A 13,558-nucleotide genomic window follows, 5' to 3' on the forward strand; every position below is an offset into this window, starting at 1 on the left:
TGGAACCAACTGCGGCAGCAATTTGGCCTGACCAAAATGTCGGACAAGGCTCCCATCTGCAACAACCATAGGTTCACACCAGCACTGACTGACGCCACCTTCAAAAGGTGGAGGCAGGATGGAGGGACACTGACAGTCAGGGACCTATACACGGACGGCAGGATTGCAACACTGGACGAACTGACAGAAAAATTCCAGCTAGCCAGGGGTAACAAGTGTAGCCATCTAAGATGGCCACTAACGAACACAAAATGGAAGACTGCAAAGAGTGCAGGGAAAACGGACATGTTAAAGAGCAAACAGCTTGCAGAGCAATTATGCATTGAGACACTTGCAGAAACCGGTTTCCCGACAGCTGCAGAGATCAGGCAGCGTTGTAAATGGAAAGCCGTTAGCATATTAATGAGGTGATACCGGGCCAGTCCCAGGTACAATGGACACAAATTAAGTATCAATCGATACATTCAATAGCAGACCAGACACGGTGGAGCCAGAGAAGCCCAGGACAATAAGTCCTAAGAACCGCCCCAGCGATCAAGGAACGGCCCTAGGATTGGGGGGTTCAAACCATATCGATTGGGAAGAGGCCCAATCGATCCCCAGCAGGTGAGGGAGCCCGCCCAAAGGGGCGCGGACCCCCTGGGACCTATAAAAGAAAGGTCCCACACATGGTTCAGTCTCCTGTCTCCGGCCTCCGACTCCAGCCTCCAGACCCCTGTCTTCTACATCAGCCGTTGAGCAGCAGCCGCCAATAAGTAAGTGCCTAACGACGACCGCTACCTGAAACCGGCATTACTTACACCCTTGCCGACTGATAGTGATCCGAAGCCTGCAGACCAGACCAGAACAAAGGCCTTGTTCCCTGACCTCGCAGTTCCTTCTTAGCTAAGTATTAGTTGTTTAGTGGTAGAAGTAGGTTTAATCTTTAGCGTGTGCATGAGTGTTATTATAATTGTGTTATAATAAACTCTAATTGTTTTGGACTTACTAATTGGTGTACAGCTTTATTGCTTTGAATTTGACCTTGAAACTTGTGACGGTGTCTTTACGGCACCTGGCGACTGCAGAGCTTAGAATGAGAAACCGAGCCAAGTGAGTGTTAAGCACACTCACCCAAAACGAGCAACATTTAGTGGCGACATCCAGACGGGACTCGATTAGAAGTGGCCCCCCGGGCAGCACGGTGGCCTAGTGGTTAGCACAACCGCCTCGCGGCGCTGAGGTCCAAGTTCGATCCCGGCTCTGGGTCACTGTCCGTGTGGAGTTTGTACATTCTCCCCGTGTCTGCGTGGGTTTCGCCCTCACAACCCAAAAAAAATGTGCAGAGTAGGTGGATTGGCCACGCTAAATTGCCCCTTAATTGGAAAAAATAATTGGGTAATCTAAATTTATTTTAAAAAAAAGAAGTGGCCCCCCCACTCCGAGAGAACCCAGAAATTTGAATTGGAAATCCAATTGGGAAAAAGGAAATACCACAGGTGTTCAAGGAGTTCAAATCAATAACGATAATTCGGAAGCGTAACTAACAGGGTTGTAAGGTTAACCTGAGAGATTTTTGTTGCGACAAACTGTCGGGAGTTTTATAATCGGAATATAGCAAAAGCCGTACCCATATTTTAAAACATTACCTGATCATCCCCCGTTCCAAATTAAAGACAGAAAGAGGAAATGGCCATGCAGGCAATGGAACGCCTCATGAACCCAGAGCAGTTCGTGGTCGCAGCGACCAGCAGTAGCAGAGTAGGCCAGTGTCCCATATGGGAGCTGGAACTCCGAAAATATCTCAAAGGGAAAGGATGGCCCCTTTGGAATGAGTTTTGTGTCAATGAGGAGACAGGGCCCGGGAGTATAGGACATACTTGGTGGGAAAACCTCTCCCAAATTCATAAAAAGAATCTAAGTAAAGCACGCAAGCCGATGGCAATTGTGTCCTGTTTGGCACAATTGCGAGGCACAGAGGAGGTCGTTCGGACGCTCCGAGCAGAGTTAGTGGAGAGGAATAGAATGAGTAAAGTGGATGTCAGGGACATCGAAAGGGAAAACCTCGAGCTAAGAGGGAAGCTGGCAGAGAAGGATAGAGAGGTGGATGATGCCAAGAGGGCACATCAGTCGTGTCTAGCCCATCTGAGCAGTTCCCAGACCCAATACGAAAAAGCCTATCAAGATGTGCAGCGTGCAGTCCTGATACGAGAAGAGTCAGAAAAGCAGGTAGAGGCATTGCAGAGGCAATGCTCTGACCTAAAGGCAGCTTTAAGAGCACTCCATGCTGCCACCACTGAGCAAAGACAGAGCACAGTGGACCACGCAAAGTGTAGGAAGCAGATTGCAGAGCTGCAATCGTTGCTTTCAGTACAGAATGGGTTCCAAAGCACCTTTGGAACACGGTTAGATGAGGAAAATGCCCCTGATTGGCAAGAATTGAGCGAAACCGCGCAGCGCTATGTTCAGGGAACATGTGCGCCAGCAGAGCAACAGAAAAGGAAAGCGCCCCAACCCCCCACAGATCAGATAGCACCCGCACCTATGAACCCAGTCACCACCCAAAGAAAGGCAACCACAGAAGGCGCACCCGACGTCACCTACACCACCCCCTTAACTGTAACCCGACTCAGGGACGCATGTGAGAAAATCACCCCGTTCCTCCCCACCGCAGACCCCCACCAATTTTCACGAAAGTGAAACAGCAGGCTACCATGTACGGCCTGGATGAAAGAGAGCAAGTGAAGCTCACAGTTTTGAGTTTAGACCCATCAGTAGTTGCAGCCCTCCCCGACCCACAGAACGTTGGAGGAGGCACCCTCGAAGAGATGCATACATCCATTTTAGACGCGATAGGGTATAACAGAGGAGACCCAGTCGAAGGCCTAAATAAGTGTAGGCAAAAGAGGACAGAGCATCCCACAGCATTCGCAGGAAGGCTGTGGATCCATTTCACTGCCGTTTTTGGTGAATTAGACCGCGCACATTTAAACCGAGACAATATGATTAAATGGACCCGCACCATAATCTCCCACGCCACAGATGCAGGACAGAATGTTTGTAGTAGTTATGACCCCTCAGAAGAGGCCCATAATGAGAAATGGGTTCTGAAAAGATTGTCCCGCGCTTGGGAACAATCTGTCCAGGGCAAAGTTAAATTAAAGACCCCAGAGGAAGCTCAGGCTGCAGCAGATATTCAGGCAGTGAGAGCGCACCAAAACCCCGCATGGGTAAACGAGGGAAAGAACAGCCCCCCACAGAAGTCGCAGGAATGCTACAACTGTGGACAATTAGGACATTTTGCAAGGAAATGCAACTGCCCACAGAGATCTCAGAGAGGCCAGCAGACAGGCACTCTGAACAGGGACAAACCTAAGCCTATTCACAGTATAGGGACGCAGTCAGGACAGACCAATGTGGACGGAACGGACTGACGGTGTTCGGGCTCCCCCACTTGGGTCTGTGACACCCTCTGGGACCGATCCGGAAGGCCGGTAGTCACAGCAAAGGTTAGAGGGAAGCCCATAGAATTACTTTGGGACACAGGAGGGTCCTGCACAATAATTAATTCCACCATTACAGCACAGGCAGACACGTGGCCGACCACATCCACAATTACACTCAGCGGATTTACAGGTCACTCGCAGCAGGGTCACATTGCAGCCCCCGTAGCAATTCAGCTAGGGAACATCTCCACCAGACACCCCATTGTTTTAGTTAATCTGCCCCGCACAGCAGAACACATACTGGGTATTGATTTCATGAATGCCCACAGCCTGTCGTTGATCCAGTCAATCAGTGTGGCTGGAGAATGGCAAAATCGTACAGAGCACCCGCAACTCTCACAGTAGGAGAGTACGCAAACAGGATTAGCACAGTAGGTGACTATTGTTTCGACCTGACCACGCTTAGCACGGACAAACAGGTTAGGGCAGTTTTGAACCGACACAGGACAGCATTTGCCAGTCACCGGCACGACTGCGGCAGAATGACTGGACAAGTTCAAGTTACTGGACCTGACCCCGGACCACAGAGACAGTACCGATTTCTCCTAGAAGCAGAGGGAGAAATTGGAAAAGTGATAGAAAGCTTATTAGAGCAAGGGGTACTTAGGACAGTAGCCTCGACCAATAATGCACCTATTTGGCCAGTGAGGAAGCCCGACGGATCATGGCGTCTGACCATTGATTATCGGGAACTCAACAAAGTAACCCCAGCAGTAGCCCCCACGGTAGCAACAAGTCCCGAGACCATGCTCAAACAGGGACTCCACTCCAAATATTTCACGGTTTTGGACATTAGCAATGGCTTCTGGTCAATCCCATTGGCAAAGGCGTGCCGGTACAAATTTGCCTTCACATTTAAAGGACAGGAGTTTACGTGGACATGCCTCCCACAAGGATTCCACAATTCCCCCTCCATTTTCCACCGACAGCTGGCAAATGGTTTAGTCAAATTTTCCCGACGCGACTGTCTGGTACAGTATGTGGACGACCTATTACTGCAGACAGACACCAAGGCAGAGCACATCACGCTTCTGGCCGAACTCCTGGAACCTCTGAACTCAATCGGATGTAAAGTTAACCCCAGAAAGGCCCAAATATTAGAGAACCAAGTGATGTATTTGGGTACAGTCATCACGCACGGCAAACGCGAGATCGAGTTCAAAAGAATTGAATCGATTGTCAAATTGCCCCTTCCCCAGAATGTTTCAGCCCTCCGGTCGTTTTTAGGACTGGTTGGTTACTGTCGGAACCATATCGATGGTTTTGCAACAAAGGCAGCCCCGCTCTTAGACCTCCTTAAGAAAGGAGCCCCTTGGGAATGGCTTCCGCAGCATACAGAGGCTGTGGAAGAATTAAAAAAGGCCCTTAGCACAGCACCCGTACTACAAGTCCCAGACCTACTCTCCCCCTATGCAATAGAAGTAACGAGCACAGATCTGACCCTCTCGGCCGTGCTCCTTCAGGAACGGCACGAGCAGCTACGACCCGTGGCTTATGCCTCACGACTTTTAGACCCCGTAGAGCAAGGATTTTCAGCCTGCGAGAGGCACCTCCTAGCAGTTTTTTGGGCAGTTCAGTACTTCTCGTACATTACCGGACTCAATCCCATCACCATTTTGACCGAGCACACCCCCACATAGTTACTTTTAGACGGTCGACTGAAGGACGGTTCAGTGAGCCAGATAAGAGCAGCTAGGTGGACGTTACTGTTACAAGGACGGGACATAACAGTTAAACGGACCAGGACACACACATTTTTAGCAGACAACCTCCAGTATCCAGGACAACCCCATGAATGTGAAATTGTAGCACCCCTACACAACACAGGACCCTTCATTGCAAAGACGCCCCCCAGAATGATAGGGAATTCAAGCCAGAGCCCCCAGCACACAGACACGTGTGCCCCACTGAAAATATATGTGGACGGTTCATCCACAGTTTTAGATGGAGAACGCATCACTGGATGCGGGATCTATGTGGAGGATGCGTAGGGTCGCGCACTAGAGGAAATTTCTTTAAAATTACCAGGTCACTTAGGCGCGCAGGCAGCAGAGCTCGCGGCCATTGCATACATAGTGGACCACCCCGATTCGTTTCCCAGCCCAGTAGACATATATTCGGACAGCTTATATGTTTGTAACAGCCTGACCGATTTTCTACCCCTGTGGAGGACAAGAGGTTTTGTCTCCGTAGACGGGAAGCCCCTTCCATCAGCCCCATTACTCCGCCATATCCTAGAGAAGGCAAAGGATAGGACGTATGGCATAGTTAAAGTTAGGAGTCACCATAGGTCATCCCCCCCTGAAAATGTAAAAGCCGACGCACTGGCAAAAGCAGGTTCCAGGCGAGGTCACTTTTGGACACCCCCAGCTAGCGCACCAGCTAGCGCCCCTGTGAGTGCAGTTCAGGTCTCACAGACAGACATCAAAGATTTAATACAGGCCCAGAAACAGGACGGAAATCTCCGGGAGATTTTTAAAGGAAACTTTGTAGCACAATATGATAGATTCAAACACGCTTTGACCACACATGAGGGTGTGATCATTAAAGACAAACTGTATGTGGTTCCTGAACAAGATAGGAATCAAATGATTGCCTTATTCCATGACAGTCATGGACATCAAGGGATCGACCCGACCACAAGACACCTTAGACAACTCTGTTGGTGGCCCAACTTACGACAAGATGTGACACACTACATAGAGAATTGTCTAATTTGTGCACAAAATAACCCGGAGAGGTACTCAAAGAAGGCACAACTCAGCCACACTCGCCCAGTTAATGGCCCCTGGACAAACCTCCAGATCGATTTTATAGGACCATTGCCCCCTTGCAGGAATGGCTATAAATATGTTCTGGTGGTTATAGATACCTTTACCAAATGGGTAGAGGCCTTCCCTTCACGAACCAACACAGCTAAGACAGCTGCAAAGGTCCTGACCCACCACATCTTTACGAGATGGGGTCTCCCCAGAAGTATAGAGTCAGATCAGGGATCTCACTTTACAGGACGTGTCATGAAGTACGTCCTGACCATATTCGGCATAAAACAGAATTTCCACATTGCGTATCACCCCCAGTCAAGCGGGATAGTAGAACGCATGAATCGGACCCTAAAATCGACCCTTAGGAAGATGCTACAGGAGAACAATTCGACTTGGGATTCAGTGCTCCCATTCGCACTAATGTTCATCCGCAACACAGTTTCATCGTCTACAGGTTTCACCCCACACACACTCATGACCAGACGCCCTATGAAAGGGACAGAATTCCTTTTAGGACTGGACATGACCAGCCCCGAAGTGACGGCCCTCACACATGAGAAAGCAGTCAAAGAATTAGTGGAAACTGTGAGGTCTGCACAGTTAGCTGCCGCAGTAACATTGGGCAAACGACGAAAACAGAGCACGGCCTGTTTTAACAAGAATGTACACCCCACGGAATTTCAGGTTGGGCAACAGGTTATGTTATCTGTTTATAACCCCAGCACGTTTTTGGCTCCTAAATTTTCCGGCCCGTATTCAATTTCGGACAAAATCAGCCCCTCAGTTTATAGGATTAAATACCCCAACGGGAAGACTGCGTGGTTTCATATTAACCAACTGAAGGCTTATGGAACACAGTCCAACCACTCACACCATGTCCTACTAGACGCAGCAGAACATCTCGCTCCGCCCACAAGAGACACATTTCCACCCTCCCCCTCACAGACCAGTTCCTCATCGGACTCGCCCTCGACTCCGCCCACTGACTCCAGACCACACCCCAGAACGCCCACAAGCTGCCACAGCAGAGACAGTGACAGTGACTGTGAAAAAGAGGACAGCCACAGCACTCCACCCTACAGCCCCCACTTTAGCGACTACGACCCCGACTCCAGTGACCCCATGGAGGTCACCTACATTAAATATCCAAACCCACACCCACCACCCAACACCGACGACCCCGACAATGCCCCTTCAATTCTAGACCCTACGATTTGGCACAGGGACAATTCTTGGCGACTTGTCCGTAATGACGAGAGTGACCCCCGGTCACATAATGCAAAGATTGCATGCCTGATCCATACGAGGGTATGGGATCCGGGAGAAGAGGAAGACTTCATGTCTGACTCCCGACACGGCAACCCCTTTGCGACCCTTTTCGCAGAGAAAGAGGAGAAGTGAGGTGTCCAGATGATGTAAAAGAGGAACCGCTTGAGGGAAGCGATGCCCTATCTGATGGAACCTGTTTTGTTTGTTTGTTTGTTAAATGTTTGATTGGAGATCGGCCACCCCCTTTTCAGCTGAAAAGCTTGTGACCGCCTCACATGCACGTTAGTTTGTCCGCAGAAACTTCTGAGAACTTCACTCAATTTAAATATCCTCTGGTGAACCGACAAAGTTCACGACTTGTCTTCTGTTTGTAGATGTTGGAGCATCTTGGCTCCTCCTTTGTTTTTTAGGTGTCCCTCTAGTCTGGGAACAGAGGCTGCAATTCCACTACGAATACATTCTTGTCCGTTCATTTCAGGTTGCTCAGGCAGTGGAGAAATGGCATTGAGGACCCGCCCTGTCTGAGAACCCCCTTTTGGTCAGCTAAGCTCGGGTACAGCACAGCACGCCCTACCCGGGGATCCCATTCAAATCTTACCCGTAGCGGCCCATACGCAACTCATTCGACCTTTTTGTTCCAAACTTTGGTTTCATTTTTCTTTAAGGTAGCCCTTCGGCAGCCATCCCACATGCTATTTACATCCAGGAACATTCGGATGGTAAATCGCAAAGCCTGCGAGACGGCTCGCAGTGGAAAAGTTGTTAGGTGTATGTCTGGTCCTAAATTCGCTTTTGAAAAAAAAAATGAGGGGAGTCACAGGGTGTGACTTGGCCATTCATTTAAGGGACAATTGGAATGAGAGGACAGATACACTAACATTACAGATATTAAACTATGTATTGACAGATACTGTGCTTGATCCCATAGCTTTCGAACAGTCGAAGGAGGGATCACAGCAAGATCAGCCATACAGAAGGAAGAGAAGAAAGAAGACAACGATGGAAGCCTACATATTCTTATTTGTTGTTGTATTTTTGCGCGTGGACGCAAACCATGTTTCCCCCATAACCCCCGCCGTTAATGTTTCCCATACACCGACTTCTCGAAGCCCAGTAATGAACAGCGAGGTTCAGACCTGGTGCACAAAATTCATGACCTGGTACTCGCTGTCATATGTAATTGAATCACTTTTGGTGATTACAGTTCTCTGCATCATAGTGCAGACCCTCAGGATGAGGAAATGGAAAAGGAGAGCCTCCCGCTCTTGCCCCTCAACCATTTACAGAGTTCAATCCCCTATTTTCGGATTTCACCAATCCCCCCAACCCCTTGATGTATAAGAGATTTATTTAATGCGATCTGTAAATAACATGATTATGGATGTATTATATTGTTCTGTACTCGACTGCCGAGTCAGAAAGCGAGATGTAAAGATACTGTGGAATGAATGAGTAAGACTTTAGGATTTTATCGGATGTAAGGCTTTAGAATGTGATAGGATGTTTAAACGTAAGACAAGAGTAGTTATTGCGATAGTTAGAGGTTCCCGATTCAAATTGGTAATGCATGTCCCCTTTGACATAGCGCCAATTAGAAAAATGTTAGCTAAAAATTTTTGCCATAGTTGAAGACAGAGTAGACGCCTTGGAACTCGCTAAGGTCAGGGAACCCAAGGAACACAAAGGAACCGTACATAGGTGATCCTTCACAATTTCTAGTGAGGATCACAAGGAGGGAGTGTAGCTATCTAAGATGGCCACTAACGAACACAAAATGGAAGACTGCAAAGAGTGCAGGGAAGACGGACATGTTAAAGAGCAAACAGCTTGCAGAGCAATTATGCATTGAGACAATTGCAGAAACCGATTTCCCGACAGCTGCAGAGATCAGGCAGCGTTGTAAATGGAAAGCCGTTAGCATATTAATGAGGTGATACCGGGCCAGTCCCAGGTACAATGGACACAAATTAAGTATCAATCGATACATTCAATAGCAGACCAGACACGGTGGAGCCAGAGAAGCCCAGGACAATAAGTCCTAAGAACCACCCCAGCGATCAAGGAACGGCCCTAGGATTGGGGGGTTCAAACCATATCGATTGGGAAGAGGCCCAATCGATCCCCAGCAGGTGAGGGAGCCCGCCCAAAGGGGCGTGGACCCCCTAAGACCTAAAAAGAAAGGTCCCACACATGGTTCAGTCTCCTGTCTCCGGCCTCCGACTCCAGCCTCCAGACCCCTGTCTTCTACATCAGCCGTTGAGCAGCAGCCGCCAATAAGTAAGTGCCGAACGACGACCGCTACCTGAAACCGGCATTACTTACACCCTTGCCGACTGATAGTGATCCGAAGCCTGCAGACCAGACCAGAACAAAGGCCTTGTTCCCTGACCTCGCAGTTCCTTCTTAGCTAAGTATTAGTTGTTTAGTGGTAGAAGTAGGTTTAATCTTTAGCGTGTGCATGAGTGTTATTATAATTGTGTTATAATAAACTCTAATTGTTTTGGACTTACTAATTGGTGTACAGCTTTATTGCTTTGAACTTGACCTTGAAACTTGTGACGGTGTCTTTTTTTTATAAATGTTTTTATTCAGTTTTCATATTTTATATTGAACAAATTACAAATTGTTAGGAGAGAAAAAGAACAAAAAAAAAACAACAAACAAACACGCAAAAATTAACATACATATTTACAGGTAAGCATCTTCGTAGTAGTAACTGCGCCCGCCCCCCCCCCCCCCCCCCTCAACATGTTTATTTAGTTTGGTTTTGGGCCTTAGCTAGCCATCGAACCCCCGTACCGAACCTGTAGCCCCCCCCCCCCCTCCCGCTACCTTCCCCCGACTATTCTTCCTCTTGTACATTGGCCACAAATAGGTCCCGGAACAGTTGCATGAATGGCTCCCACGTTCTGTGGAAGCCGTCGTCCGACCCTCGGATGGCAAATTTGATTTTCTCCATTTGGAGAGATTCCGAGAGGTCGGACAGCCAGTCCGCAGCTCTGGGCGGTGCTGCTGACCGCCAGCCAAACAGGATTCTACGGCGGGCGATCAGGGAGGCAAAGGCAAGGGCGTCCGCCCTCCTCCCCAGGAATAGATCTGGCTGTTCTGAAACCCCGAAGACCGCCACTATCGGGCATGGCTCCACCCTCACTCCCACCACTTTGGACATAACCTCGAAGAAGGCTGTCCAGTACTCCACGAGTCTGGGGCAAGACCAGAACATGTGGGCGTGGTTGGCCGGGCCTCTTTGGCACCGTTCACATCTGTCTTCCACCTCCGGGAAGAACCTACTCATACGGGTTCTTGTTAAGTGGGCTCTATGTACCACTTTTAGTTGCGTCAGGCTGAGCCTTGCGCACGTGGAGGTGGAGTTGACCCTATGCAGTGCTTCGCTCCAGAGTCCCCACCCTATCTCCATCCCCAGGTCGTCCTCCCCATTTCCTTCTTGTTGCGTCCAGTACGGTGTCGTCCCTATCTACCAGTCGGTCATACATGTCACTACAGTTCCCTTTCTCTAGGATACTTGCGTCCAGTAGGTCTTCCAGTAGTGTCTGTCGTGGCGGTTGTGGGTACGTCCTTGTCTCCTTTCGTAGGAAGTTTTTGAGCTGCAGGTACCGTAGCTCGTTCCCCCCAGCTAGCTGAAATTTCTCTGTCAGTTCGTCCAGTGTTGCGATCCTGTCGTCCGTGTATAGGTCCCTGACTGTCAGTGTCCCCCCGTCCTGCCTCCACCTTTTGAAGGTGGCGTCAGTCAGTGCTGGTGTGAACCTATGGTTGTTGCAGATGGGAGCCCTGTTCGACATTTTGGTCAGGCCAAGTTGCTGCCGCAGTTGGTTCCAGGATTGGAGGGTGGCTGTCACCACTGGGCTGCTGGAGTGTTTTTTGGGTGGGGATGGGAGTGCTGCCGTGGCGAGGGCCCGGAGGGAGGTTCCCATGCAGGAGGCCTCCTCCGCACGCACCCACTCAGCCTCTGGCTCCTGGATCCATCCCCTTACTCGCTCGGCTGTTGCTGCCCAGTGGTAGAATTGTAGATTCGGGAGGGCTAGCCCTCCCCTGGTTTTTGTTTTTTGTAAGACCTTCTTTGGGATCCTAGCATTTTTACCCCCCCATACGAACGCCATGATGAGTTTGTCCAGCGCTTTGAAAAAGGCCTTGGGGATGTAGATCGGAATGGATCTAAACAGGAAGAGGAACCTGGGCAGTACGTTCATTTTGATCGTCTGAACTCTCCCCGCGAGGGAGAGCGGGAGTGTGTTCCATCTTTGCAGGTCCTTTTTAACTTCCTCCGTCAGGCTGGTGAGGTTCCATTTGTGGATCCCTTTCCAGTCATGGGCTATTTGGATCCCCAGGTAGCGGAATTTATGTCGGGCTTGATTGAACGGCAGCCCCTTTAGTGCTGCCCCCCCCCCCCCCCCCTTGCGGGTGTACTGGGAAGATCTCACTTTTGCTCATGTTGAGTTTGTAGCCCGAGAAGGCTCCAAACTCTTTCAGGAGCGCGATGATTCCGTCCATGCTGCTTTGTGGGTCCGAGATATAGAGGAGCAGATCATCCGCATAGAGTGAGACTCTGTGCTCTCTACCTCCCCTTCGGATCCCCCTCCAATTTTTTGCTGCCCTGAGCGCGATTGCTAGCGGTTCAATTGCTAGTGCGAACAGCAGCGGGGACAGTGGGCATCCTTGTCTGGTGCCGTGACGGTGTCTTTACGGCACCTGGCGACTCCAGAGCTTAGAACGAGAAACAGAGCCAAGTGAGTGTTAAGCACACTCACCCAAAACGAGCAACACAAGCTAAGGTATCTACAGCTCAAAAACTTCCTACGAAAGGAGACAAGGACGTACCCACAACCACCACGACAGACACTACTGGAAGAACTACTGGACGCAAGCATACTAGATAAAGGGAACTGTAGCGACATGTATGACCGACTGATAGAAAGGGCCACTGGACACAACAAGAAAGAAATGGGAGGAGGACCTGGGGATTGAGATAGGGTGGGGACTCTGGAGCAAAGCACTGCATAGGGTCAACTCCACCGCTACGTGCGCAAGGCTCAGCCTGACGCAACTAAAAGTGATACTTAGAACCCACTTAACAAGAACCCGTATGAGTAGGTTCTTCCCGAAGGTGGAGGACAGATATGAACGGAGCAAAGGAGGCCTGGCCAACCACACCCACATGTTCTTGTCTTGCCCCAGACTGGTGGAGTACTGGACAGCCTTCTTCGAGGCAATGTCCAAAGTGATGGGGGTGAGGGTGGAGCCATGCCCGTAAGTGGCGGTCTTCGGGGTCTCGGACCAGCCAGATCTATTCCTGGGGAGGAGGGCGGACGCCCTTGCCTTTGCCTCCCTGATCGCCTGCTGTAGAATCCTGTTTGGCTGGCGGTCAGCAGCACCGCCCAGAGCTGCAGACTGGCTGTCCGACCTCTTGGAATCTCTCCAAATGGAGAAAATCAAATTCACCATCCGAGGGTCAGACATCGGCTTCCACAGAATGTGGGTGCCATTTACGCAATTGTTCCGGGACCTGTTTGTGGCCAACAAAAAAGCAGAAGAATAGCCGGGTAGCCAAGAATCAGGGGAAAGTCGCCAAAGCATGAGAGGGAGAGATAGACCGGGAAGGGGAAAGAAAGGTGAATCACAGGAGGAGGGGGGGGAGGGAGTGGGGGAGAGGGAAGAGTCAGGGAACAAGAGAAGAGAACCAGGAAGGTGGGGGGGGGGGGGGGGGGGGGGGGGGGGGGGGGGGGGGGGGGGGGGGGGGGGGGGGGGGGGGGGGGGGGGGGGGTGGGGCTTGAGGCAGGGAAATGAGAGCCGGAAGGAAGGCACGGGATAACAATAATGACATGGCATCTCCAGGAGCAGGGAAACGAGGAGAATAAAGATGAAAAGACGGGAGGAATGGCAGAAGCGGAGGTGAGTGCGAGATGGCAGCGAGATCCGTTCGAGAGAAGCAGCGACACTCCAACACCAAACCCATTCGAGTATTGCCCCTTGTAATTGTTTCTCTGGCACCCAAATGTATATTTACCTCCCCAGTTTCCAACT

Source organism: Scyliorhinus canicula, chromosome 16, assembly GCF_902713615.1.
Source record: "Scyliorhinus canicula chromosome 16, sScyCan1.1, whole genome shotgun sequence".
Taxonomy (NCBI): Eukaryota; Metazoa; Chordata; class Chondrichthyes; order Carcharhiniformes; family Scyliorhinidae; genus Scyliorhinus; species Scyliorhinus canicula.